At 39.7% G+C, this 27,951-nt stretch overlaps 1 long non-coding RNA gene and 1 other non-coding gene across 3 annotated transcripts; both read left to right on the top strand.

The window, feature by feature from the left end:
- Positions 1-27,951, top strand: LOC102145995 (uncharacterized). 2 transcript variants are annotated; one of them, XR_280485.4, is made up of 2 exons: positions 1-21,147; positions 22,878-27,951. It is a non-coding gene; the product is annotated as an uncharacterized lncRNA (long non-coding RNA). The 2 variants fall into 2 exon arrangements; XR_010577865.2 differs by having other exon boundaries at positions 1-22,167.
- Positions 24,416-24,489, top strand: TRNAN-GUU (transfer RNA asparagine (anticodon GUU)). Its single transcript has one exon. It is a non-coding gene; the product is annotated as a tRNA-Asn (tRNA).

Genomic DNA, 27,951 nt, shown 5'->3' with positions numbered 1-27,951 from the left:
GGGGAGCTTCCAGGGCGCCAAGTTCGGGTAGCGCTTCTGATGGATTCCCGGGTCCGGGAGGATCCGATTATCCCGGGGCCCGGTGACACGCACAAAGCTGAGGTTAGAGTTGGCCAGGAAGGGAGGACCTAGTGAGCCGGTGGAACACAAGCGGGAAGGCCTTTCCTTCTAGGAGCAAAACCAGCCACGCGCCCGGGACGCCCGGGGACCCCTTTGGGGCTCGGTTTCCTTCGCTGTGATCCTGAGTCTACCCTGACATGTTCCCCTCCACCGGCCCGAAGAAATCGTCGCTTCCAGCCTCCAGCTACCGTCACCTTTGCGGGGCTGAGAGCGGAGGACCGGGACAGAGAAGGAGCCGGTGGTCCTGGTCAGCTGCGCAAAACCCGACGGCGCGGGGACTCCGGGCCTGGGGCCTCCATGGCCGCGGCCTCCTTGTCTCCCGGGCCGGCTGCTCCCTACGCTGCGAGACTGAGGGCACTGGGGACCCAGGGACTTCTCTGGCACTAGCGAGGTCCTAACCTTGAGTGAAGAACGCTGTCGAGTGCAAGTGAAGAATAACGGGGGTGGACGCAAGGAGAATGGTCTCGGGGCGCGCTTGCGCCTCTACCCGAGGACCGAGGTGGGGATTCGACAGACGCCAGCGGTAGGGACCCGGGACGAGAAGCCCCGACTTTCTGAGTCGTGAGCCGCCTCCAATCGCCCCGGGACGTAACCCCGAGGAGCTTTCAGACACGGGCCGCGCCTAAAGTCGCTGGGAACCGCGAACACCGGAGTCCCAGCCACCTCCCGGACTGGCGCCCCGAGGCCAGGGGACCCGCCTGGGGCTCCCGGCCGAGCCCCGACCTCGGACGTTTTTCCGGGAGCTGCGAGAGGCCTCGCGGCCTGGGCCAGGCGCAGCGGCAGGCATCGATCGCTGGCTCCCAGCGAGTGGCCCCGCGCAGGTGGAGGTGGCCCCGTCACCTCCAGGAGCGCCCCCAAGTCCCGGTGCCCCCAGCGTGCGCCCTCTCCTCCTCCCCGAAAGTTAAGTTCGTGTTTTTCGGTTCTCGGTTACGCATCCCCTTGGCACGCGTGCCCAGCCACACCCTGGGCGAAACTAGAGGGCCTGCGTCCCCTGGGGGCTGCCGCGAGACCCCGAGTGAGGTGTCCCCTCCGGGCCGGGCCCGAGTCGGAGGCCCCCTTTGCAGCCTAGAGGAGTGCGGGGCGTGTGCGGCGCAGGAACCGCCAGGCCGGGGAGGGGGCCACGCCCGGGCCCGGGCCAAGAGCGCGCGTCCCCCGCCCGGGCCCTGCGGCCCTCCCCAGGTGTCTGAGCAGAGCTGCTGAAGCTGTAGAAATGTGCTGGCGCCTGTCCACCGCTGCACACAAAACCCAGCCAAAAGCGGCGAGAGGAAAAGCGAATATGGCGCTGCTGAAAATGGAGCCTCGGCATCTAGAAAGTCTTGCTTTCCTTTCCTCTTCTGGCTCTTAATTCGTCGATCTTTTCCCCCTTGCCCTCTCACGAGGGCCTCCTGCGCTTTCCTTCGGGTGTTCTCTACCCCTCGGCCCCTTTCCTGTTCTTATGAATAATCTCCTTTACTCGATTTTCCTTCTTCCTTTCCACTCTCGGTTCCTCTTTCTCCATTTTGTGTTACAGGCGCCTTGCTTCTTGTTCCCTTTCTGGGCGCGCACTCCCCCGCCCGGCTCTCTTTATTTTGTGTGTGGGTGTCGGAGCAGGGGAGGGGGTGGCAAGGATCGTCAGGCTGAGTATCGAGTTTGTTTGGTTTCTTTTCTTTCCTTCTTATTTTTTTAAAGGTATTATCTTAGGAGCCAAGCATCTCCTTTGGTGGTGCGCTCCTTCGCCTCGCGCCTGGTGCCCCCCACCCGGCTGCACCCGCGGCTTGCGCGGCCGGGTCCCACCAGCCGAGCGTCGCCCGCCCAGGAGGAGCCTCGGGTTCTCCGCAGAAGCGAATACTTTGTTTTTGTTTTAAGCTAGAGCCTTGCTTTTGCAGTGATTCGTGGCTGTGGCGTGATTTTAAATAGGTGAGGAATCGGAGTCTCATTTCCCCAGGGGGCTTCCAACGAGGATTTTAAGAGAAGCGTGCAAAGAAGACAGCAATGTCCTTTTTTTTTTTTTCTTGTTTTCTTTTGAACAGAGGGAACCCCCCCGCCCCACGCTCCACGCGCTGAGATAGTTACGTCTTTAAGGCTAAACTTTTTTAAAATTAGTGTTTCTTTTACACTTATGGCTGACTTTTGATCCTTTTAAAAAAAGGATGAAGTCAAAACAGACTGATGCTTTTGAATACACAACGTCCCCACGTCCCCACGTCCCCAAATTGTGATGCTGGGATAGTTCATCTAAGATGCGTTCTGATTTTGAAATTCAAGGTCTCTAAGCTCTGTTAAGCGGAACCATGAAAAATATATTGCTACATTAAAAATAGACGGTGATACTGACTGCTACTGCTGAATCGTAGTAGAAATTTTTTTTTTTTGAGTCTGTGCAGGATTTGCCTTGGTTTTATTAGGGAACCTGCTAATAGAAGCAATTTCAAGTGATGGGCTTCCCTCATTAAAAAGCTGGCAGCAATGACATCTTTTCTGAGTGCCTCTCCTTAGTCGTGGTAAAAAAAAATTAAAATAAAATAAAATTAGTTTACATGCAGTGTTTGAAAAGAAAATGATTTTGCTTCCCAAGTTTGTATGTATTTTCTTTTTTTTTTTTTTTTTACCAACTATATTTCACTTTATTTACAATTGTCAGTTTATTCTCACACCTGGTCAGTTTCATCTTCTCACCATCGTCTGATAGAACCACATCCTCCGGCAAAAAAAAAAAAAAAAAACCCCAAAACAACCCCCCCCCAAAATAAACAAACAAACAAACAGGTGTTCATCCCTATGAGATGCTAATGCCCCTGGAATTGTTTGAAAAGAGCAAAATTTTGTAAGGAGTTTCTTTTTTTAAAAATGCGTTATAGAAGTATTCTTAAAAAAAAAAAATCTTAGAATGTTTCCTTTAAAAATTACCTTTGTTGGTTTTTCATTAATTGTCATTGATTAAAATTAGGTTATAAACCTATCTTAATTTCAGACTGTTTCTTTATGAAAGAAAGGAGAAAGTAAATAGGTGTTGGCAAGAACTAAACCAATGCAACTAGGCCCTATTGAGAGCCTAAATCTGTAAATTGGTATCCTTAAAAAACATTAATCAAATTGAGGTTGGTACAGGTAGTTCTCTGCCTCGAACAGCTGATTTTTAAAAGTCTTATAAAACAGGTTAAAATGTGTTTTTAGTCTAGGTTCCTACTTCTTTCTTATGCATTTCTCCTGGTAGATAAATAAATGAATCTAACTTGATGAGTAGGTAGATTTTTCTCCAGATGAACTTTCTAAAAATGGGCAAAGTTAGGGAAGTGATTAATACCCTTCAGTTTAATTGGAATGATTCAGTGCTTATACCCAGTTAATCCTATTAAGATGCTATTTCCTGCTCAGGGGGATAAATTAAGCACAACTCAGATTGTTTTAGATGGACAACTTGGTATATATTCTAAGCAATGGGGGCTAGAAAAAAATATCACTTCTCCGAAAAATATACATTGTGTACCAGTAATGTTCAAAGTACTTTGAGGAAATGTATTGATGAGATGGGTATAAATCATAGTGAATGTTGTTAAGGAGTTTACAGATTATAAAAAGCAATTGATCTTTCTTTATTTTCTCTTATTTAGAAAACAAACATTCATAAGAAAAAAATAAAATTAGATCCCTTCTTTTTCCCACACACAAATTCAGTTTCAGATCAATTACAAAGTTAAATAAGAAAAACAGAATTAAAAAAATATTGAAAGGCCAGGCGCAGTAGCTCACGTCTGTAATCCCAGCACTTTGGGAGGCCAAGGCGGGCAGATCACGAGGTCCGGAGATTGAGACCATCTTGACCAACATGGTGAAACCCCGTCTCTACTAAAAATACAAAAATTAACTGGGTGTGGTGGTGCATGCCTGTAATCCCAGTTACTCGGGAGGCTGAGGCAGAAGAATCGCTTGAACCCGGGAGGCAGAGATTGCAGTGAGCTGAGATCACGCCACTGCACTCTAGCCTGGCGACAGAGTTATCTCTGTAACTCTCCATCTCAAAAAACAAAAATAAAAAAAATTGAAAGGAAATAAAGAATGTGTAGTATGAAAGGATTTCTTAAAACATTGAAATGCACAATCCATTAAGGAAATGGTAAATTGGATGATAGTCATGCTCCAAATAATGATATGTCAGTCAATAAATAGTAGTCCCATAAGATTACAATATTGTATATTTACTGTACCTTTTCTGCGTTTAGCTGTGTCTAATTATACAAATACTATTGTGTTATAATTGCCTACAGTATTCAATACAGTCACATACTGTACAGGTTTGCAGCCTAGGAGCAATAGGTTTGTACCATATACAAACCATCTAGGTTTGTATAATTACACTCTATGATGTTAGCATGACAAAATTGCCTATGGACCTATTTCTCAGAATATGTCCCTATAGTTGAGTGCCATGTGACTGTATATAAAATTTTTAAAAAATACTTTTTATATGACAAAAGATATCATAAAATGTTACAAGATAAACTGAGAAGATATTTTCAAGGCATGTACTTGGTGAAGGATTAATATTCAAAGTGTATAAATAACTTATATAGAAATAATTTACTAATTCATGTATAAAGAATTTCATAAATAAAAGATGTGGGCCAGGATATATGCATTTGAAGTGAAAGTATAGTACTATTAATAGGATGAATACATATCAACTTCAAAAAATGTAATTTCCTTTGGGATAGAAAGAAAGAAGGAGGGAGAATAGGAAGAGGCCCCAGGGGGCAACAATCTTATTTTTTTTGTTTTTTTATACAGAGTCTTGCTTTTGTCCCCCAGGCTTGAGTGCAATGACTTGATCTCGGCTCACTGCAACCTCCGCCTCCCGGGTTCAAACGATTCTCCTGCCTCTGCCTCCCAAGTAGCTAATTAAGGCGCCTGCCACCATGCCCGGCTAATTTTTGTATTTTTTAGTAGAGACGGAGTTTCACCATGTTAGCCAGGCTGGTCTCGAACTCTTGACCTCAGTTGATCCTCCCACCTCGGCCTCCAAAAGTGCTGGGATTATAGGCATGAGCCACTGTGCCTGGCCCACCACAATTGTTTATAAAAAGATCAGAGGCAACTATGGGAAGATGTTAACACATTTTGTTCTTTGTAGATTTTTTAAAGCTTGTTATACTTTATTTAAAAATCTCTAACATCAATTCCTAGTCTAAAGAATGAACAAATGACACATTTCTTTTCCTTCATCAGTAATAATCTTGTAAGATGGTGTTCACATGCTTTTCTTTGATGGCAAAGAAAACACCATTCCCCAGTGTTTTTCCTGGGCAGTGTTTGAATATTATGTGATACGTACAGCAGAGATTTTCCTAGTTTGGCGTCTCTCTGGTGTAAGCTTGTTTTCTGAGTAGATTTAAATGAGAAGAACAGAAACATATTTGAAACTATGACTAGGTATGAGAGCATTTATTCTCTTATAATGAAATCGTGATATATGTTTTTAAAAAGTGAGCAAACAAAAACCTCCACACCATTATAGAAACACTGTTAAAAAAAACTATTGAATAATTTGAGGCCTAGTGTGTAATAATTATTATTCAAGTGTATCTAATTTGTTGTGCTAAGTGTCAGGAATTGGTGTTGTGGAAGGATATATGAGATCTCATTTTCTCCTTTTATATGGCAGGAGTTTATACAGTATTTACATCTGTCATTGATACTTTTTATGAACAGAAGTTTTGTTTGCTTATTACTTCCACAGGGATTATTCATATGGAGCACTGGAAAGATGTAACATTTCATTTACTTTGATACCTTGTGTTTATTTTAGGTCCACAAGCATCATGAAGCCAAGTGGTTACTGTTTTGCTTATTTGGTGTGAACTGAGTGAGCCAAGTTTGCATACCAAGTGATTCTCATGGTGGACAATACCAATGTGATTATGCCAAATGCATCGCTTCTGATGCATCACTCTTTGGGCATGTATAGACCCTGCTGATTTCTGCCAAAGCACTCTTCTTAAAGTTCCAAAACATTACCCAAAAACCTCTATGGCCCCCTATTGCCAACAAAATTAAAACCTTTCTCTTCATTGGCATTAGAAGCCCCTGTAACCTCATTGCTTTTCCATTTCCAGCCTCTTTCCAATACTACCAAACAAACTCTGTATCCTGCAGCCACCAAACTGTACTAGTTGTAATATGTTCACTAAGAACAGCGGTCTCTCATTTGTCTCTCTTTTCTCTCTTCTTATATCAATTAGAATATAACAGACAACCCAGCTAACACAGAGGCTCATTTTTCTTATGTGACAAGAAGTCTGTAGATAAAGAGGTGCTAGTGTTTTCTTGGGGGTTCAGTGATATCAGCTCTGTGATTCAATAGACCTTCATATCATAGTTGCAAAATGGCTGCCATAGTAAGTACAAATACCACACTGACTTCTGAGTGGGAAGGCAGCAGAAAAAAAATGTGTTATTGGTGAGTCTTACTCACCTCAAGGAAGTATAATATTTTCCAAAATGCCCCACCAAAGGATTTCCTCTTACATCATATTAGCCAGAACTGGGACATATTATCACCCTTTATCTGGGGTACAGGCCCACATTTCCACATCAAAGGGAATTTGCTCAATGCCTAAATAAAACTGGAATTCAGTTAAGCAAAGAAGAAATAGAGGAATGGTTTTTGGGGTAGGCAGTAAACACTGTCAGCTACATCTCCCTGAAAGCCATCACTCCCTTAAAATATCTTTGAGTAATGTCATCAGTGACTTCTGAACTTTTTCATCCAATGGACAGTGTTTATTTTCTAACTGACTTGAACTTTTTGTGGGGCTTAGCCACACTCTTTTTGAAATTTATGTGTTCATCAAGTACCCACTCATCACTTACTATGTATTAGTCACTCTGCTGGGCAAAGAGAATGAAAAAATGAATCATGCATGGTCCTGAACCTTCACAAGTTTATAGCCTAGTGGGGTGGACAGGTGAATATATAAGTGCAAAAAAATGTTATAGATACTGTGATAAAATTATGTGGGCCGGGCGCAGTGGCTCATGCCTGTAATCCCAGCACTTTGTGAGGCTGAAGTGGGTGGATCACCTGGGGTCAGTATTTTGAGACTAGTCTGGCCAACATGGTGAAACCTCATCTGTACTGAAAAATAACAAAAATTAGCTGGGTGTCGTGGCAGGCACCTGTAATCCCAGCTAATGGGGATTATCGCTTGAACCCAGGAGGTGGAGATTGTAGTGAGCTGAGATCGCGCCATTGCACTCCAGCCTGGGCAACAAGAGCGAAACTTTTTCTCTAAATAAATAAGTAAATAAATACTATGTTTTGTGGGTCTTTTTTTTTTTTTTTTTTTTTTTGACAGGGTCTTACTCTGTCACCCAGGCTGGAGTGCAGTGGCACAATTATAGCTCACTATAACCTTGGCCTCTCTGGCTCAAGCAATCCTCCTGCCTCAGCCTCCTGAGTAGCTGGGACTATGCAGGCTAATTATTTTATCATTTATAGAAATGGTGTCTTGCTAAGTTGGCCAGGCTTGTCTTGAATTCCTGAGCTCAAGCGACCTTCCCAAACTGACTTCCCAAAGTGCTGGGATTACAGGCATGAGCCACCATGCCAGGCTTAGAATGATGAATGAGATAAAATGGGGCACAAAGAAAGGAGCAGCCATTTCTGGATCTCAGGTGCGATCTCTCTTTTCAGGGAAGGACAGGGGTGATACAGCCATTAACAAAAGCAATCTCACTTTCCTGGTTGGTTGTCTCTTTGCCTCCTCCCCTGGAATAATACAGACCTCTATAGAAAATCACAAGCAGGGTAGGGATAAGGGAGCTGGCCTCCTCCCTTCCCTTGGCCTGACAAATATGCATGGAATTCCTAGGAATGTTCAACCTTTTTTTTTTTTAACTTCATATTAGAATCCAGCTCATATGGAATCCATGTAGAATCCAACTCAAACAGAATCCACCAGGCATGAGAATTCTGGAATGCCCTTCCTGATTTATTTACTTCATCTGTGTTCCATGAAGGGCACCGGGTCTCACACCTAGACTTGGGAGCTCCAGGTCTTTACTGTCTTAGGTTTCAGGTCCTAACCACTCAGGATGGCAAGAAGGGCGTATTTGGGGAGATCCAAGCCTGTCTGCTTGGCTGTAGTGTAGGACTGGGGGGAAAAGAAAGGCACAGTAAGGATCAAAACAAGGCTGTAGCAGTAGGTAAAGATGAGTTCATGCCAATGTAGGAGGCTTGAAGATATTTGGTAGGTCATAGGTTCCCAAACTTTCCAGCTCACTGCATCTGTATCATCTCCGTAATTTGTTCATGGTGCCCTCAGCCAGAAGAAATAATTCAATTCCATTCATTAAGTAGGTAAGTCTAAACAACACATTAGTGGTCATTTGTGTGGTGTTTGATAGATGGGGCTGTATTGCTCTCAAACATTTAAAATATCCCATGGCAACCTTGTGAGTTTGTTCCCTGTGCTGTCCCAGGGTGACTTGATGTGCAATTTGAGAACCATGGTATAGGTCATGAAAGATTTTTCATCTTCTGAATTAAATATTTGATTTTGTATTTGAGAAAGCTCCACCTTTCTGTAGACTGGAGTAAAGGCATGGTGGGAGGTAAGGAGACCATGAGTTAATGGTAGTCATTTAGGAGAGAAGTGATGGGGATATAAAATGAGACATACTAATGAGCATGCTGCTGGATCTAAAATGTGTTACTGAGGTAGAATGGAGAGGAGGATTTCCTTATCAATTGGTTTTTGTAGAGAAAGAGATAGGATGATTCCTAGACTGTAGGCTTGGGTTAAAGGGTATATGATAGCAGACACGTAGAAAAAATATATCTTTGGGAGAAAGAGTAACATTTTTTGGCATGCTGAATTTGAGATATGTGTAAGGATGAGATGGATATAGGGCATTGGAGCTCAGGAGCAGATCTGAAAAATAAATATAAGTTAATAAATTATGAATATATAGATTGGGCTGACAACATAAGAGTAGATGAAATGGCTCAGGATGAGTGTGGAATAGAAAGAAGCCTGCCCATATGTGATGGTCAATTTTATGTGTCAACTTGACTGAGCCACATGCTGCCCAGGTATATGGTTGGACATTATTTCTGGGTGTGTTTGTGAGGGTGTTTCTAGAAGACGTTTACATTTGGATTGGTGAACTGAACAAAGCAAATGACCCTCCCTAGTGTGAGTGGGCACCAACCAATCCTTTGAGGGCCTGAATTGAACAAAAATGGGGAGGGACATTGAATTCACTATTGGTGTGATTGAGCTGGGACATTGGTCTTCTTCTATCCTTGACAGTCTTGGTTCCCAGTTCTTCAGCCGAGACTGGGAACCACACCATTAGCTTTCTGGCTCTCGGGCCTTCCAAGTACATCATTGGCTTTCCTGGGTCTCCAGCTTGAAGACAGCAGACTGTGGGACTTTTTCCTTATAATAATATTTTCTTTCAATTTTAATTTTAATTTTTGTAGAGATGAGGTCTCACTATGTTGCCCAGGCTGATCTTGAGCTCCTGGCCTCAAGCAATCCTCCTGCCTTAGCCTTCCAGAGCACTGGGATTACAGGCATGAGACACCATGATTGCTCTGGATTCCTTATATATTATAATGAATACATCATGTTTAGAGAGCCAACAAAGGGCAGGGTCCTGCCTAGGAGACAGAGCCAGGACACGTATCATGAAGCTTGTGTAAGGTGATATATTTTGGGTGGAGCCAAGACTCTTCCCCTACTGTTGTTCTGTTCAACAGAGACCCTGGGTCTTTCTTCTTCTTTCGTGGTGGCACCCCCTGGATAGAACCTCAGAGAGGCAGCATCACAAAGAGCTATGCAAGGAATTGGTTCTGCAGTGGAGACAGTGCAGGGCAAAGTGTGGGGGATTGCGGGGAGAAGGAGCGGGTAGGCGAGAGGTGGTAGCACACAGTGCGAAGATTCTGTGCCATGCCAGTTCAGCCTGTGTTCAAAGCAGCTGTTCTTTCTGGGCTTCCAAGAGAGGAGCACCATTTTTATGCCCATGTTGTAAGAAACAATGAAGTATGTACTGGTTAACAGTATCAAATGCAATGCAGTGATTAAATAAGGAGTGGAGAAGATCTGTGGAATCTTACAATTTGAAGGGCCCTGGTGACTTATGTAAATACCTTTTTTTTTGCAATAGAGCAAGTCAGAACCCTAAGGATCTCAGGGTATAACAAGGGAGACAGCCATGTAAAAACAAAACAAAACAAAACAATGCACTGTGATAAGGTGTAAGGTTTAATATAAGGTGGGATAACTTTCTCTCACCTCTCTTATTCACTAGCCACTTCCTATCAGCAACTGTCACTGGTAGGGTGGTTTCTGATGCTCTGAAATGTCCAGGTGCACTGGCTTCCAGCCTAGCTCCTCTCCTTCCTCTGCGTGTTCTTCCTGAGCAATTTCATCCAATTTAGGATTCTAACTAGCACCTGTAGACCAGTGATTTCTCAATCTGTATTTCTAGTTTACTGACTTACTGAGCTTGAGTTCGGCATTTCGAACAATGGGCATAGTACCGGGCACAAGGAGGTCCTCAGTAAATGTCTACTAATTCATTTAAAAGTTGATCCTAACAACATAAACTGGTGATGTGGGAGTAAATTTGGATATCAAGTAAACTGAAGTTTACACAGTGAGTAAGTAAGGAAATACTTCCCAATAGATTTGACATAAAATTTCAATACTTTTTTTTTTTTTTTTTTTTGAGACAGGGTCTTTCTGTGTCACCCAGGCTAGAGTGCACTGATGTAATCAAGGCTCCCTGCTGCAGCCTCTAACCCCTGGGCTCAAGGGATCCTCCTGCCTCAGCTTCCTGAGCAGCTGGGACTACAAGTGCAGTCCATTATACCCAGCTAATTTTGTTTTGTTTTGTTTTGTTTTTTGAGATAGGGTCTCCCACTGTTGCCCAGACTGGAGTGCAGTGGTGTGATCTTGGCTCACTGCAGCCTTGATCCCCCGGGCTCAAGTGATCCTCTCACCTCAGCCCCCTCGAATAGCTGAGGCTACATGCACACACCACCATAGGTGGCTAATTTTTGTATTTTTTAGTAGAGATGGGATTTCACCATGTTGCCCAGGCTAGTCTTGAACTCCTGGACTCAAGCAGTCTGCCCATGTAGGCCTTCCAAAGTGCTAGGATAATAGGCATGAGCCACCATGCCCAGCCTGCCCATCTAATTTTTAAATTTTTTGTAGAGATGGAGTTCTGCTATGCTGCCCAGGCTGGTCTTGAACTTCTAGCCTCAAGTGATCCTTCTGCCTTGGCCTCCCAAAGTGCTGAGATGACAGTCATGAGCTACTGTGCTGGGCCTAAAACCTCAGTAATTAACTGGAAAGCAGATGAGAGTTTCACTATGGAAATTGGGTTAGGTGCAGCTAATCACAGTGAAGAATGGATTAAACACGGATTTACAAATCAGAATCCAGGTTCTGCTGTTAACTTTGGGAAATTCAGCTAATTCTCTGTGTCTTTGTTTCCATGCTAGTAATGCTTTCTTTTAAAATGTGTTTATGGTTATTAAGATGTAATTCACATACCATAAAATTTATCCATTTAAAGTGTGTAAGTCAGTATATTTACAGACTCATATAACCATCATCATGAATTCCAGCATGTTTTCATCACCCTAAAAAACACCCTCATGCCCTAATTCCCCATTCCCCATTACCCCAGTTTCTGGCTACTGCTTTCTATCTCTATGTATTTACTATACTGTACATTTCATATTAGTGGCATCATATAATATATGGTCTTTTGTGTCTGGCTGCTTTCTCTTAAGCATAATGTTTAACCATAAAAAAAGTTAGCATAATGTTTTCAAGATTCATCCATCTTATAGTGTGTGTCAATACTTCGTTCCTTTTTACGGCTAAATAATATTCCATTAATTGGATCTATCAAATTTTGTTTATTCATCCATTGATGGACATTTGCATTGTTTCCACTTTTTTGTTATTATGAATTATGCTGCTATGGACAGTAATGTATGTCCTGCATGGACATTACAGAAACTTTTCTGTGTGGCCATATGATGACTCAATGTTTGACATCTTGAGGAGCTACCAATTGGTTTTTTGAGTGGTTGCATCACTCTGTATTCCCACCAGCAATGTATAAGAGTTCCAATTTATCCATGTCCTGGCCAACACTAGTTATTATCTATCTTTTTCATAATTGCCATCCTCATTGGTATGAAGAGATACCTCATTGTGATTTGATTTACATTTCCCTAGTGACTAATGATATTGAGCTTTTTTTTTTATGTGCTTATTTGCCATTTATATATCTTCCTTAGAGGAATGTCTACAAATCCTTTTCCCATTTAAAAATTGATTATTTTTCTTTTTATTGTTGCATTTTAAGAGTATGTATTCTGGATGTTAGAACCATATCAGATATATGATTTGCAAATATTTTCTTCAATTCTGTTGGTTTGTATTTTCATTTTCTTGTTAGTATATTTTGAAGCATAAAAGTTTTTAATTTTGGTGATGTTCATGTCCAATTTATTTTTTCTTTTGTTGGTTGTGTTTTTGGTGTCATATCTAAAAGAATCCATTACTCAATCCAAGATCACAAAAATTAAGGTCTGTATTTTTTCTAAGAGTTTTATGGCTTTAGGTTTTACATTTGGGTTTTTGATCCATTTTGAATTAATTTTTGTATATGATGTGAGTTAGGGATCCAATTTCATTCTTTGCATGTGGACATGTAGTTGTCCCAGCACCATTTGTTGAAAAGATTCCTCTTTTCCTCTTGAATTGTCTTAGTGCCCTTGTTGAACTAGATTAGCCATAGATGTAGTGACTCCCAATTCTATTCCATTGAACAATATGTTCATGCTTATTCTAGTACCACAACTATAATCCCAGAATGAAAAGGTGAATTGCATAGTAGAAATATCTATTCTCAAATTACTTCATAACTCAAAAGACTTGTGGGCAATTCAGTTCTGGGTTTTCTTTCACATCTCTTTAGAAAAAAAAAAGTCTCTGCCTCAACCCCATCTAAAATAACTAAATCGTATGCATAAACCTAAATTTAAATACTCACCTGCAGGGCTCTTTTATAGAATTCTACTTATGTTGATGATGTGGACTTTGGCAATCTCTTTTTCACTGTATTCTATGAAATAGCTTAAAAAGTCAATTATGAATTGAAGCATTCAATTATTAGAATGCATAATACTAGTCTAATTTAAAAGTTAGTCTTCAATTTCATGCAAAAGCCTTCAAATTATTAATTTTAGAAAAAATATGTATTTGTTATATCTTGTAGACTTAGACAAAGGATTTAAAATTCCTCTACTTTAAATGCAAGGATTCCCATAATGAAAAATCTCTTGACTCTAGGGCCATGGCATCTCGTAATTCAATTTATTGTCTTTGTGTTTTGGTTACTGACACTCTTAATTTTACAAATGTTTTAAAAATATTATCTAGATAAGGAGATATGGTAGCATGATGAAGCTCTCATGAAGGGGAAAAGTGGTTCTCTTGGAAATGCCATAGACAGTTGTATTTGATTCTTTAGCTCATAAAAAAATATTTTTTCTCTAAGTAAACAGTCACAAACTCTTTTCTGGTTTTGCCAAAGGGAAGCCTGTGGCACAATGTTTCTATTGAAGTCACTTGCTGAATTATACCCTCTGTCAACTCTGAAAGGATTTTTGATCTTTGTGATTATTTAGACAGTGCTAAATTTATGAAAATTTTCTGTTTCCTATGTCTTATTGGTCATGCTTAGGAACTGTTTTGTGAGAGGCAACCCAGGATAAGAGAAGGAACACTTGGCTAAAGGTTGATATACCCCAGTGGCTTCCTGTGAGTCTCAGTTTTGCATATTCAGAAATACAGGTTTATCAGCTTACCAAGAGGTAAATAGGTATGAAAAACCTGGGTTTTCATAACCAAATGTAAAAGTAGTTGGTTTTCAAACCACAAAACTCAATGACCATTCATTGAGGGCTCCTTCTCACCAAAGAATAAGAACCAATTTTATACAATAGTTGTTCTCCTTTCTGATGGGTATTTCTCAGGAGATGAAACAGCAGATTAGAAATATCTGGTGAATATGTACCTGGAATATGAGAGAGAGAGAAAGAGATACAGTTAGGGAATTTTAAAATAAAACATTTAATATTATTTCAAGAATATTACTATTTCAATAATTGGGACTATTCTAACTGTATGAAGTTGAGTAGTACTGAGAAGTTCTGCTTCTGTCAAACTCATGATCAGCATCACACACCTCTTTGTGGTTGTTGTAGCCTCCTTTTTCATTTTGCCATTGTTTCAGGTTGACGTTGCAGTATCCAGTTTGCTAAATGTGTTCAATAGAGGTAGCAAAAGTGCCTAACCTGAATTTAATCATGAGAGAACACCAGACAACCTGACGTTTAGGGACATTCTATAGGCATTCTACTGGCCTGTGCTCCTCAGAAATGTCAACATCATGATAATAAATAAGAGAGATACAGAGAGAAAGAGATACCCAGGAATTGTTATAGATTAAAGAAGACCGAAGGACATGACAACTAAATGCAAATCATGGTCCCGGATTTTTTTTATTTTTATTTTTTTAACAAAGGAACTCATGGGAACAACTAGTGAAATCTGAAGGTCTATAGTTGGGACTGGGACCTCATTCTAATAGTGTATCCATGTCAAGATCCTAACTTTAGGCCAGGCACGGTGGCTCACACCTATAATCCCAGCACTTTGGGAGGCTGAGGCAGGTGGATCACTTGAGGTCAGGAGTTCAAGACCAACCCCATCTCTACTAAAAATACAAAAACATTAGGTAGGCATGGTGGTGCACACCTGGAATCCCAGCTACTTGGGAGGATGAGACAGAAGAATCACTTGAACCCAGGAGGCGGAGTTTGCAGTGAGCCAAGATCATGCCATTGCACTCCAGCTTGAGCAACAAAGCAAGACTTTGTCTCAAAAAAAAAAAAAAAAAAAAGATCCTTACTTCGATAATTGTACTGTGGTTATGTAAAATAATACATTAATTTAGAAAACACACTGAAGTATTCAGAGGATATCATGTCTGCAATTTACTCTCAAACAGATCATGAAAAAAGCACCCAAATATATAAAGCAAATACTATGAGACTTAAAGGGAGAGATAGATTGCAATACAGTAATAATAGGGGATTTCAACACCCAACTTTCAGTGATGGACACATTATCAGACAAAAACAATCAACAAAGAAACATCAGGCTTAAACTGCACCAAAGACCAAATGAACCTAACAGACATTTGTAGAACATGTCATCCGACAGCTACAGATTACACATTCTTCTTATCAATACATGGAGCTTTCTCCAGGATAGTTCATATGTTTGTCCATAAAACAAATCTGAACAAATTTCTAAGAATTGAAATTATATCAAGTATCTTTTCTGGCTACAATGAAATAAAACTAGAAGTCAAAAACAGGAAGAAGTTTGAAAACTCTACAAATACATGAAAATGAACGTGCTCCTGAATAACCAATGAGTCAACCAAGAAGTTAAAAAGGAAATTAAAAAACTTTTTGAGACAAATGAAAATGGAATCACAATATACCAGAGCCTATAGAAAACAGCAAAAGCAGTTCTGAATGTATTTATAATATAAACACCTTCATCAAAAAAACTGAAAGATCTCAAACAAACAATCTAACCTTGCATTTCAGGGAATTAGAAAAACAAGAACAAACTAAACATAAAATTAGTAGAAGGAAAAAGGTAACAAAGATTAGATCAGAAATAAACAAGATAGAGATTAAAAAACACAATACAAAGGATCATTGAAATAAAGTTGCTTTTTTGAAAAGATAAACAAAATCAACAAACCTTTATCTAGACTAGGAAAAAAAAGAGGAGACTCAAATAAATAAAATCAGAGATGAAAAAGGAGATATTACAACTGATACCACAGAAATACAAAAGGATCATGAGACTTATAAACAACTATAAAGCAAAAATGGGAAAATCTAAAAGAAATGGATAAATTCCTGGACACATACAACCTATCAAGATTGAATCATGAAGAAACAGAAAATCTGAATGGACCAATAGATCTAAACATTTCTATTTCTTCCTGAATACATTTGAAGAATAATGATTGAATCATTGAATCTACCAAGATTGAACCATGAAGATCCAATAGCACATTGGTCTCGTTATTCGACCAGCAAGTAACAAGATTGAATCAGTAATAAAAAGTCTCTTATCAAAAAGTCTCCCTCAGAGCCCAGGACCTGATGCCTTCACTGCTGAATTCTACCAAATACTTAAAAAACTAATACCATGCCGGGTATGGTGGCTCACGCCTGTAATCCCAGAACTTTGGGAGGCTGAGGCCGGCGGATCACTTGAGATCAGGAGTTCGAGACCAGCCTGACCAACATGGTGAAACCGTGTCTCTACTAAAAATACAAAAACTTAGCTGGGCATGGTGATGGGTGCCTTTAATCCCAGCTACTCGAGAGACTGAGGCAGGAGAATCGTTTGAACCCGGGAGGCGGAGGTTGCAATGAATCGAGATCATGCCGTTGCACTCCTGCCTGGGAGACAGAGTGAAACTCCTGCTAAAAAAAAAAAAAAAAAAAAAGAAAAGAAACAGAAACTAATACCAATCTTTTCAAACTGTTCCAAAAATTGAAGAGGTTGGAATTCTCCCAAACTTATTTTGTGAGAACAACATTACCTGACACCAAAACCAGAAAAGGACAGACACAAATAAAGGAAACTACAAGCCAATCTCCCTGAAGAACATAGATGCAGAAATCCTCAACAAAATATTAGCTAACCAAATCCAACAGTTCACTAAAAAGATCAGAACAGATCAGAAAAAAAAGATCGTACATATTGAGAAAGAAAGACAAAAGAGTAAAGACAGCGTTTAGGGAATTTGGTTGAATTCTTTGTACTAGTCTTACAACTTTTAAGCCTGAAATTTTGTCAAAATTAACACATTTGAAATGAATGGAAGATTTTTAAAGTTTCAAAATTGTTTAAAAATATTTAACTATACAGTACATGAGAGTTATTCTGTAATTAAAAAAAAAATAGAAACAGTATGGGCCCATGGTTTAGAGAGAAGTCTAGAGAAGGATGCCTGGGTTTGATTCCTTGCTCTGTCACTAGCTGTGTGATCATGAGTAAGTTACTTTAACTTCTAAATTTCCTTACCTGTAAAAGAGGGATAATAATACTGAAACCTACCTCATAAGGTTGTTATGAAATTTAAATGAGTAAATATTTGAAAATGACTTTCAACAGTGTCTAACATAAAGTGTTGTATAAAGTGTTTGTTAAAGTTTTTGTTTTTGTTTTTGTTTTTACAAATAACTGATTTGGATTTTTATTAGTCTTTTCTTTGGCCAACTTGGGATTCTTGAAGTTTTCCTTGATAAACTCTTGTGCTAATTTTTTGATCTCCTTCATATTAGGAACCTGTAAACTGTTTTCTTTTCTTTTCTTTTCTTTTCTTTTTCTTTTTTTTTTTTTTGAGACGGAGTCTTGGTTTGTTGCCGAGGCTGGAGTGCAGTGGCACGATCTTGGCTCACTGCAACCTCCGCCTCCCAGGTTCAAGTGATTCTCCTGCCTCAACCTCCTGAGTAGCTGGGGTTCCAGGCATGCCTTACTATACCTGGCTAATTTTTGTATTTTTAGTAGAGACGGGGTTTCGCCATGTTGGCCAGGCTGCTCTCAAACTCCTGACCTCAGGTGATCAGCCCGCCTTGGCTCCCAAAGTGCTGGGATTACAGGCATGAGCCACCATGCCTGGCTGACTGCAATGGTTTTTCATAAAAAATATTTAATATAGTTCTTTTATTTTCACTTATCAATTTTCAATTATCCAACATATTTATGATTGACTAAGTCAAATGCTACAGTAAATTTAAAGATGGATAATGTTTCTAACCTCAAGGAGTACACAAATTAGAAGGGGAAATTAAGCACAGAAATGGTTATAATGTGAGATTTGGAGAAGTAAAAAGTGGGAGAGGGTTTACAAGAACGAAAGATTACATCTAGATGGTGAGAGCAGGAAAGGTTTCATAGAGGATGAGGATAAAGTTGAAGGAGGAATAAGATTTTAGTAGGTGAGATAGATGGGCAGGTGTTCCAAGTAGCAGGATGAACAAAAAAGCAAGACAGAGCAGGTGGTACCTTGGGCTACTTATTTGAAGTTTAAACTAATTTAAAGTTAAAATGTAAACCATTGTAAGCTGTCGTTTCCTTATCCATAAAACAGACATAACATAGTGCCTGTCTTACAGAGTAGATGGGAGAAAAATGATGCCTGTGTCGTATTTAGCACAGGGTCTAACAGTAAATGTGCATTATACATGCTATCTATCATGCTGTAGTATTTTTGGTACACATTTGTTGGAATTTAGGTTATGGCAGGAAAACAGGTACATGGAATGTATTGGATTAATATTGAGTGGTGTGAATGGGGGTGAGAAAGAGAGGACAAAGTTAAAGTTGAGAGACATTGCAAAGGTCGAATCCATGCGACTGACCACAGATAAGAAATAAAAGAAGAGGAAACTTGGGCTGCTAGATGAGTAATCATGACCTGAAAGAGCCACAGGGAAAATAAACGAACTTTTTCTATACCCCATAAATTCCGGGCACTGGGCGAGTACTTGATTCCTGTGATTTCATATTTTAAAATCATCCTTTTGGTGGAATCATACTGTAAATACACAGGGCACTTGCTATTTACACTATTCTAAGGTGAATCATTCCATAATTCTACAAAAATTTTTTTTTCAAATATGGGTTTTATATAAAGTTTGCTTAAAATCTAGATCAGCACCTATATCTATAAATCCCAAAGATAATGTTTCTGTGTTTTCAGAATTATAATGATGCAACAACTATTTGTTGAATGAACAATACGCTGAGTACCAACATTTTACTAGGAACAACTGTCTTCATGAGTTAGTTGCCTTTAATTCAAGGTAGCGAGGAGGGAGCCATTTCTGGGGCATTTGGTCTATACCCCCCATACCTGAAATTTTACTGGAATTGTGGAAGCGGAGAACAGTGTTTTCATCTTTTTTTTTTTTTTTTTCTCTGAGATGAGGTCTCGCTCTGTCACCTAGGCTGGAGTGCAGTGGCACAATCTTGTCTCACTGCAACCCCCATCTCCCTGGGCTCAAGGGATCCTCCCACCTCAGCCTCCGGCGTAGCTGGGACTACAAGCATGCACCACCACACCCGGCTAACTTTTTGCATTTTTGGTAAAGAAGGGGTTTCACCATGTTGTCCAGGATGGTTTCATCCTTATGTCATGCCCTCTATGCCACTGCCGGGAACACCTGGAGACCACTAGGAAGTGTGTGATGCTGCCTGGTGACTTTTCCTGAATAACTCATCTTTACGTCAATGCAAGAGGCTTAGATTCTTTACTTTAATCAAAATTGTACCTTGTGATTGAAGTAGGATTTTTTTTCTTTCATTTATTTTAAACAGAACTATTCATCTTTAACTTTGTTTTAGAGACAGGGGCTTTTTCTGTTGCCCAGGCTGGAGTGCAGTGGTATGGTCATAGCTCACTGTAACCTCAAACTTCTGGGCTCAAGCCAATATTTTGCCTCAGCCTCCCAAGTAGCTAAGACTACAGGCACATGCCACCAAACCAAGCTAATTTTATTATTATTATTATTATTATTATTATTATTATTTAGTACAGACAGGGTCTTGCTGTGTTGTCCAGGTTGGTCTTGAACCCCTGGCCTCAAGCAATCTTCCCACCTTGGCCTCCCAAAACCCTGGATTATAAGTGTGAGTTACCATGTCTGGCCTGAGTTTAAAAATTTTAAATGGCATAGTTGTCTAACATTTTAGAGGTGAAAAAACATAAATCCACATGTTATTTTCTAATAGGCCTATTAATTAGGTAGGGCAAATATTATTAATTTTATAGAGGAGGAGATAAAGGAGCACTTACCCTGAATCATGCAATATTTAGTACTCTTCCTCCTCCGTCTGCCTACCTTGTTGAATTCATTCCATACTGTTTTCTTCTCCCCTGTGTCTCTGAGTTCCTCAGTGGATTGTTTGACCAGCCTATTCCCTACCCACAGTCCCTGGCAGTCACAGCTGAGGAATCAAGTCTTCCTTGGGCACCTACTTACTTTATTATTTTGAAGCAAATGGCAAGAGGATATTTGTATCTATTCTAAAATTTTTAATGTTGATTTTTAATAGATGAGTTCAGAAAGATAGGCGAGACTGCCAATTTATCAGCATTTTTACTGTATAGATTGAATAGCAAAGAACTGTTGCCTCAAGTTGCTTCTGTAAACACATCATGGAAAATTGAAGACCATGGCTCCCTTGCTAATAGCACTGCAGTCAGGAGATGGAAAATGTGATACAACTTAGCCAGTTTACTGAGATAACCATAAGGTCTTTCAGCAGAAGTTTCCCCAGTATACCGAAGAAAGTTAAAGTTCTTCTCCTTCTCACCCCTCCACCCCTCAACCATTTCTAGCTAGATCCAAGATTCTATTGGTCTGGACCCAGATGAAATCATTGATACTGTTTGCAAATAACACTTTTCTACTAAGAGATCTGCAGTGAATTAAAATTTTAGCTCTGCATTATTAAAGCTATAAAAATGGTTTGAAAGTATTTCCATATACAAAAGAGAGGTTCATGAAGGAAAAAAACAAAAAAAAATTAAATTTTCGTTAGAACCCACCAGGTAGAATATTGGTGCATTATTTTGCCCCATTTAAGAGATAATTATCTGAATAATTTCACAAGATTTTCCAACTAAGTGATACAACTTTAAAAAATAATAAAAAAGAAATATGCTAATATATCTTAATACCGATTGCCTTTTTTTTTTTTTTTTTTTTTTTTGAGATAAGGTATTGCTCTGTCTGTCACCCAGGCTGGAGTGCAGTGGCATAATCACAGCTGACTGCAGCTGCAACCTCAACTTCCCTGGCCTCAAGTGATCCTCCTGCCTCGGCCTCTCAGGTAGCTAGGACTACAGGTACGCACCACCACACCCAGCTAATTTTTGGATTTTTTCTAAAGATGGGGTCTTCCTATGTTGCCCCAGCTGGTCTTCAAGTCCTGATCTCAAGCTATCCTCCCGCCTCAGCCTCTCAAAGTGCTGGAATTACAGTTGTGAGCTACCATGCCCAGTTGAATGCTAGTTTCTGTGATGCTGCTTTTGGCTTGTTAAACATAACTGACCTTAGTCCTCCAGTTTTGTATGAGAAGAATACTTTTGGTGAGTAGAAAACGTTTTAAGCTTGAGGCTGGTTGGAAGGGTTCAATTTACTTTTACTTATAAATCAGTTGTAAAATATGACTTGCATTTGTTTTGAGAATTAATTTCATAGTTCTCCTCTTGCTCTTAGTAACATCTGTGTAGTGTTGTCTTTTAACTTATTTCTTGGTGCCACCATCTTCCATTTATTGGGGTGACTTCTGTAACTCACTTGATTTAAAAAAAAAAAATTCCAAACTTTTTTTTTTCTTTTTTTTGAGATGGAGTTTTGCTCTTGTCGCCCAGACTGGAGTGCAATGGTGCGATCTTGGCTCACTGCAACCCCTACTTTCTGGGTTCAAGCGATTCTCCTGCCTCAGCCTCTCGAGTAGCTGGGATTGCAGGCGCCTGTCACCACGCCTGGCTAATTTTGTATTTTTAGTAGAGACGGAGCTTCACCATGTTGTCCAGGCTGGTCTCGAACTCCAGACCTCGGGTGATCCTCCAGCCTCAGCCTCCCAAAGTGCTGGGATTACAGGCGTGAACCACTGTACCTGGCTATTAAAAAAAAAAAAATTCTAACTGGATTTTTTGTTTTTAACAATTCTGTCACCATACTTCTGAAATACAGAAACGAAGAAGAATTCAGGTCATGCACAATCATGCTAATGGCAATCCTGTGAGTTGCCTATGCTGTTGGGATGAAGCTGGAAGAATATTATCTGAAAGCCTTGGATTCATGATATCTGGAAGGTCTATAGATCAGTGTGGTCCATTGTGGCTTGCCTGTTAAGACAGGTGAATCCTATTTGCACAGATGTTCTTGCTTTTCTCTCTTCCTCTCTGGGAAGAAAATAAAATATATATGCCCATTAATCTGCACAGATGAGCCCCATTGATAGAGCATATTCTTGGGAAAAGTAAATTTGCAATTCAGTTGTGTATAATATATAAAAAAGGGGACAAAATGCCCAGTCCATTTTACTTTTAGCAATTATAAAGACCCAAGTGCTAATGAAGCTATAGGACTCATTTATCTTGGGTTATCTTAAAATTAAGAAAAGATAATGTATGTTTCTAAAATTAATCCAGTGGGCTTAGTTTGGCTTTAAAAACTGAACATAAATATTATGGCCTCAGATGAGATAATCACAAAGATTTAGATGACACTGTATTCTTCTCCCTTATTTTTGTTAGTGGTCATTCTGCATAAAAGCTGTGTTTGATATATACCATTGGAATAAAATGTTCAGAGTCCATTCAATATTTTAAATATTTATATGCTCCTTTGAAGTAGTTTCAAGTGGAGAGGGAAAAAAAGGCAGAGCTAAGTAACCGTGGAAACAGCCATTTTATGTAAAATGTTAAAAACTACACAAGCAAGCTTGAAGACAGTTTTAAAACCAATAGTGGTACTTATATAGACAATTTTTTAGCCTAGAATGAGTTAATATTCCTTTCTGAGTTCGTTTTCCTTATCACCTGTCTCTCATTATCTCTCTTTTTAGAAGTCAAATGCTAGTATGATGACTGAAGTGAGGAAAAGATATTGGAGCTGAAGAGATTTACATGAGTAGAACCGTTCCTAATACTACTTTAAACAGAAGAATAAACATTGAATGAAAGGGCAGTGAGGTACACCAGTTGCAGTCTGTTCTAACTGGATAGTCACAAAAACAATAGAGGAAAGGACACTCAGTTTGGTGTTGGGAGAAGAAAAGCCAGTACCTGATAGTTTTAGCAGGTACATAAAATATTACCAAGTAGAAAGCAGCATCGTCTAATGAAATGAGACTTCTCATACGCTCTGTAGAAGCATTTCCTAGATTGTTTTTTCAAATTCAAAAATTTCAAGTGCACTTCCAAAAGTTTGTTGAAAGTGGCGTGGTGCAGCTTGGCGTGAATTCACAGCTGTTTAACATCTCAACGCTTTCAGAGAACTCGGCTTCTAATTGGTTCCAAAGCCAATTTAAGTTGTCTTATCACGCAACGGGAACTCAAAATGCTGATTGGACTAAGACGCGTCGCTTACAACGTCTATAAATCATGATAGCGATTGTTCTTGGAGGGATTCTGTACAGAGCAGTTTACTGACTGTTAAAAATTTAAACATCACGTTCTCAAGTGGAAACTCGCAATTATTTGAGGAGAGAAAAAGGGAGAAAAAGAGCGTTCGGAACTTAGAAGAGTACGTTAAAAGGCACCAGGAAACATTCACACAAAGGGAACGATTTTCGTTTAAGTATTTATAGGAATGGAACATGTTTGCCTGCAGTGTTTCTGTGCTAAAAATTTTCAGGAGTTAGTTATAGATCATTCCTTTTTCTTCTTTAACGTCTCTTTCCTCAAATCGGGTTTTAATTATCCTTCTAGATGTGTGTTTTAAGTGGTATGTCTTCGATGTGGGTGTGTAAGCTAATTCCAGGGAGGAGGGCAGAGTTAGCAATAAACTACAACGCACTGGAACTAAGGAATGTTCCTGTACCTTTTTTCCCCTGATGTTTCTTTCCAGTAACAAAATGTTAGTGTGAAATCATTGTACTGTATTTAGTACCAAACAAATAGGGATTTCATTTATGCCTTTAATAATACCTGAACATAAAAATAAAGCAGGCAAATAAATACATTTCAGATGACCTTGGGAGTACTACACAAGTAAATCACGAGAGATTAGCGAGCGAAGCACTGGACAAATTATTTGAAACAAAGGGAAAGTTTCTCAGCTCACAAGATGAAAGCTTTGATTTCCTCATAAAAGAAAACTGTTAAGAAATAATTATTTTCCTGAAATACAACGTTCCAAATGGGAATTGGCGAGGGGAAGCAACAGTATTTTAACACATTTTGCAATCTGCAGTGCTGTTTGATTTTGTTGTATAATTTTTCGATATGCTTAAAAGGTGGGAAATAGAATTAAGAGGGTTGGAAACATGAAATGAAACATTTTGGTTCTGATAGTACCAATCAGAAAGCAGAAAGGAAAAGCCGCACACTGCCTTTATTATTCTTCATAAAGGCTGTGGCAGAAGAGGCACGCAGCATGGGAGTCTCTGTGGCGCAATCGGTTAGCGCGTTCGGCTGTTAACCGAAAGGTTGGTGGTTCGAGCCCACCCAGGGACGCGCCCTCGTTTTACGAGGTGGTCGCGGGTAGTTTTGTAGAAATGGAGTTCAGGCCTCGGGCTAAGCTGGGGTGGATTTCCAGGGACCAAGCGGAGAAACCACCGACCCTTACACTGCGCGGCCAGCCGGCGAGCCCTTCGGTTTCGCCCCGTCCTGAGCTACCTCCTCTACCCCGCTGTCCTCCCCCGGCTGCAGGTGAGCGCGGCCAGCCCTTCCCCGGGGTCGTCGCAGGGATCTAGGCCTCGCCAGGGTCCCGGAGCGGGGACGCGCCGAGGCCGCGCGGGCCCGTTTGCCGCGCGTGACCGCCTCTCCAGTTGTGCGCGTTCCCGGAGGCCCGAGCGTACACAGTGAACGCGGCCCGGGCTGGCCTTGCTGGGCTTCGGGACGCCTGAAATGTCACGGGGCCACCGCAATGCATGCATTTCAACAGTGTCAAGTTCGAGCTGCAAACTGAAAACTCTCACATTTTGTTGAAGCATGGCCGCCCTTTTGTCTGTTCCCTGTCAGCGTAAACATCTTCGTCTGCGACTTAAACATTAATTGTTCCTGGTGTTAATGCCTACAGAAATAATTTTTGTTGCAGTAAATCTTTCGTGTGGACAATATTGTAAGAATATATATTATATTCACTTTTTCTACTAAAACGCTTGAATTTATTAGAGAATGGAATAAGCCTGCAACACTTCCCATCGATGCAGAAAAGGAGAAAAACCTCTTTTAAAATAGTATGATTGTTAAACCTAAAAAAAAGGATGAGAAAGATTAAAAGTGAAGCTGCTACATAATTCGCTTCAACTTTCTACTTTCAACGTCCCCTACTTTTATTTCCCCAAATGCAAAGCCCTCTCAAAATAGTTTCTTTTTATTTTATTACTTTGAGAAATAATCCTAGTTTCATCATAACAATTATTGTCTTGGTTTGGACTACAGAAAGTTGAAAGAGAATTCTGAAGAAAAGTGTAAGAACTAGTACAAATGATTCCTGTGGATATATTGTTTTATATTCTTCGTTATATTTCAGCTCAGTTGACATATTAATAAAGGCTAATTTTATTGAGCGCTTTCATGGAGAAAGGTATATAATCTTCATAAGCCTTCCAGGTCCTATTACTGCCATTGTACAGATGAGGCAACTGAGGCACAGTGCGACTGAGTAATCAGCTGAGTAATTTGCTTGAAGTCACAGTGAGTTTGGAACCTGGGTAGTCAGGCCCATGCCCAAGCTCCTCCCTGCTGTACTGCCTGCTTGGAAGTTCCTTCCTCTAAAATACAGCTACCTAATTAGTTAATTTAAAACCAAAATGATACTTGAATTGGTTTTTATGAAGTTTCGTTAATATTTTGCTCCAAATCTCGTAAAGGGAGTAAAATAAAAACCAACACAACATTTATGGCGTGCTAAAGGGTATTGTTAAATTATGCATTCATTGGGCTGGTCAATTTTATTCAAATGAAGGCTGTGTGTGAACATGAAGTCTTCCTGGGGAATGTGTCTTAGGGAAACAGTTTGTTAGCATTTAGGTACAGAAGGCAAGATGAGAGAGAGAGACAGGCAAAATCTGGAAGGAGATAGATTCAGGCCATGGAGTCTAGAAACTAAGGATTCTTTGACCCCAAGCTGATGTTTGGGAATTGGGACATCCACGGAGACCCCTGTTTCGGGACACTTTTGTGAGATAGTACCAGAATTTGTACTTGACTAGGGGCCTAGGTGGCAGTTTAAAATTCAATCTTCAATTTCTAAGTACATTCTATTTCATCCTATTTTGGGTATTAATATGATTTAGAGACCAGAAAATGAAGGAGAATTAAATGGGAATGGAGGTGCCCCGCTGAGTGCAAAACTCCCCTCTAATGTAAGCAGAAGCAGTTGCTGTTATTATGTGGACAAGTGCTTAGGCCATTTCCTTGGCTCTTGCAGGCAGGTAAGATAGGTAGGCCCCAGTGTGGGTGGCTGACACCGGTAGTCTCAGTACTTTTTTGAGGCCAAGGCAGGAGGATTACTTGAGCCCAGGAGTTAGAGACCAGACTGGGCAACAGAATGAGATTCCATGTCTACACAAAATAAAACATTAACCCAGCATGGTGATCACTTCATTGCACTCCAGCATGGGTCACAGAGCAAGACCCTATCTCAGGAAACAAAAAAAGGTAGGTGGGCAACAATTTGGAAGAATTGCATAAATATTTATAATTGCATTGGCTTTATAAAATTTCAGTGTGTCATGGTTGTAGATGTTGCAATAAATGCTATTTCTGAGGAATGTCTTTCTGTCCTTAATTTCTTGGCTGTGTAATACCAGCCAAACCCAGATATATGTCAAGATCATTTAAAGCTTTAATTAAAGGCTGAATAGCATTTAAAACGCTATATTGTATATTTGAGTATGTAAATATGTTCCTAATATTGCTAATAGAGTTGTACACTTAAACTGCATATACAAAATCAGAGGGAAATTCACTGAAGTAACATAATAAAAGGTGAACCAATTGCTATGATTTAAATATAAAAACTCATTAGAGAATGTACTATTCATCTAATTTAGGAAAGGACAAAACAGATGATAGATAAAAATTAAAGATCTGTCACAAAAATCATAGAAATCATTCATTTAAAGTATTTTTATAATGCAAGTGTTTCTTTAGAACATAATGCAGGCTAGGAGGAAGCCACATGGTTTAACATGTCTCTGCTTTCATTTCTAACACTTATGTCTGATGTCATGCAATGCAAAGTTTAGGAAAAAAAGCCTGAAGAAACCGAACTGCTCCGTTTCTGCATGCATAATACATGATAATGAATAATGCAAATATGAACTTTTATTTCTCTGAATTTTGATGGACACAGGGCCTAAAATGTTGTTCAATTTATAGCTACAATTGAAAACAGCAATGAATTGAGGGTAGAATAAGCTATAATACATTTAACCAGAAAATAGTTAAAGCACTTGAAACATTTTAAATAAGTAAGAATGTTAATTTTATCAACTGTATTATTTCATTTTAAGTCCTCGGTATTGATCCCTTTTGGTAATGTCAGTGTATTCTGTGTTTTTACATGTTGAAAATAAGCTTTGAGCTTACAGGAATAGGGTGAGAATAAACTATGTTTATAGATCACACCAAATACTTAAATCTTAAGTTATTTTTAAAGCCTACATTTTTAAGAAAAATCTCAATATTTTAATTGTCTGAAATACGAATGAAAAGGAAACTTTTTGATTAAGCATAAATACATATAGAAATGTACAAGAATTATTGAGTATAACTGAATACATTTTTATAAAGTTAACACATCTTTGTAAACAGCTCTCAACATCCCAGAACTCCGCTTTATGTTTTTTTTTTTTACCAGTCACCAAAATATGTTTTAAACTATAAACATACAGATTATTAGGTTAAAATGTGAATTTTTAAGTTGTCATTGAACAGTATTGAAAAATAAATTTACGACTAAATCCT

The sequence above is a fragment of the Macaca fascicularis genome, chromosome 9 (assembly GCF_037993035.2).
Source record: "Macaca fascicularis isolate 582-1 chromosome 9, T2T-MFA8v1.1".
NCBI classification, from domain to species: Eukaryota; Metazoa; Chordata; class Mammalia; order Primates; family Cercopithecidae; genus Macaca; species Macaca fascicularis.
The sequence above is the reverse complement of the archived record's forward strand: the minus strand, read 5'-3'. Positions and strand labels throughout refer to the sequence as shown.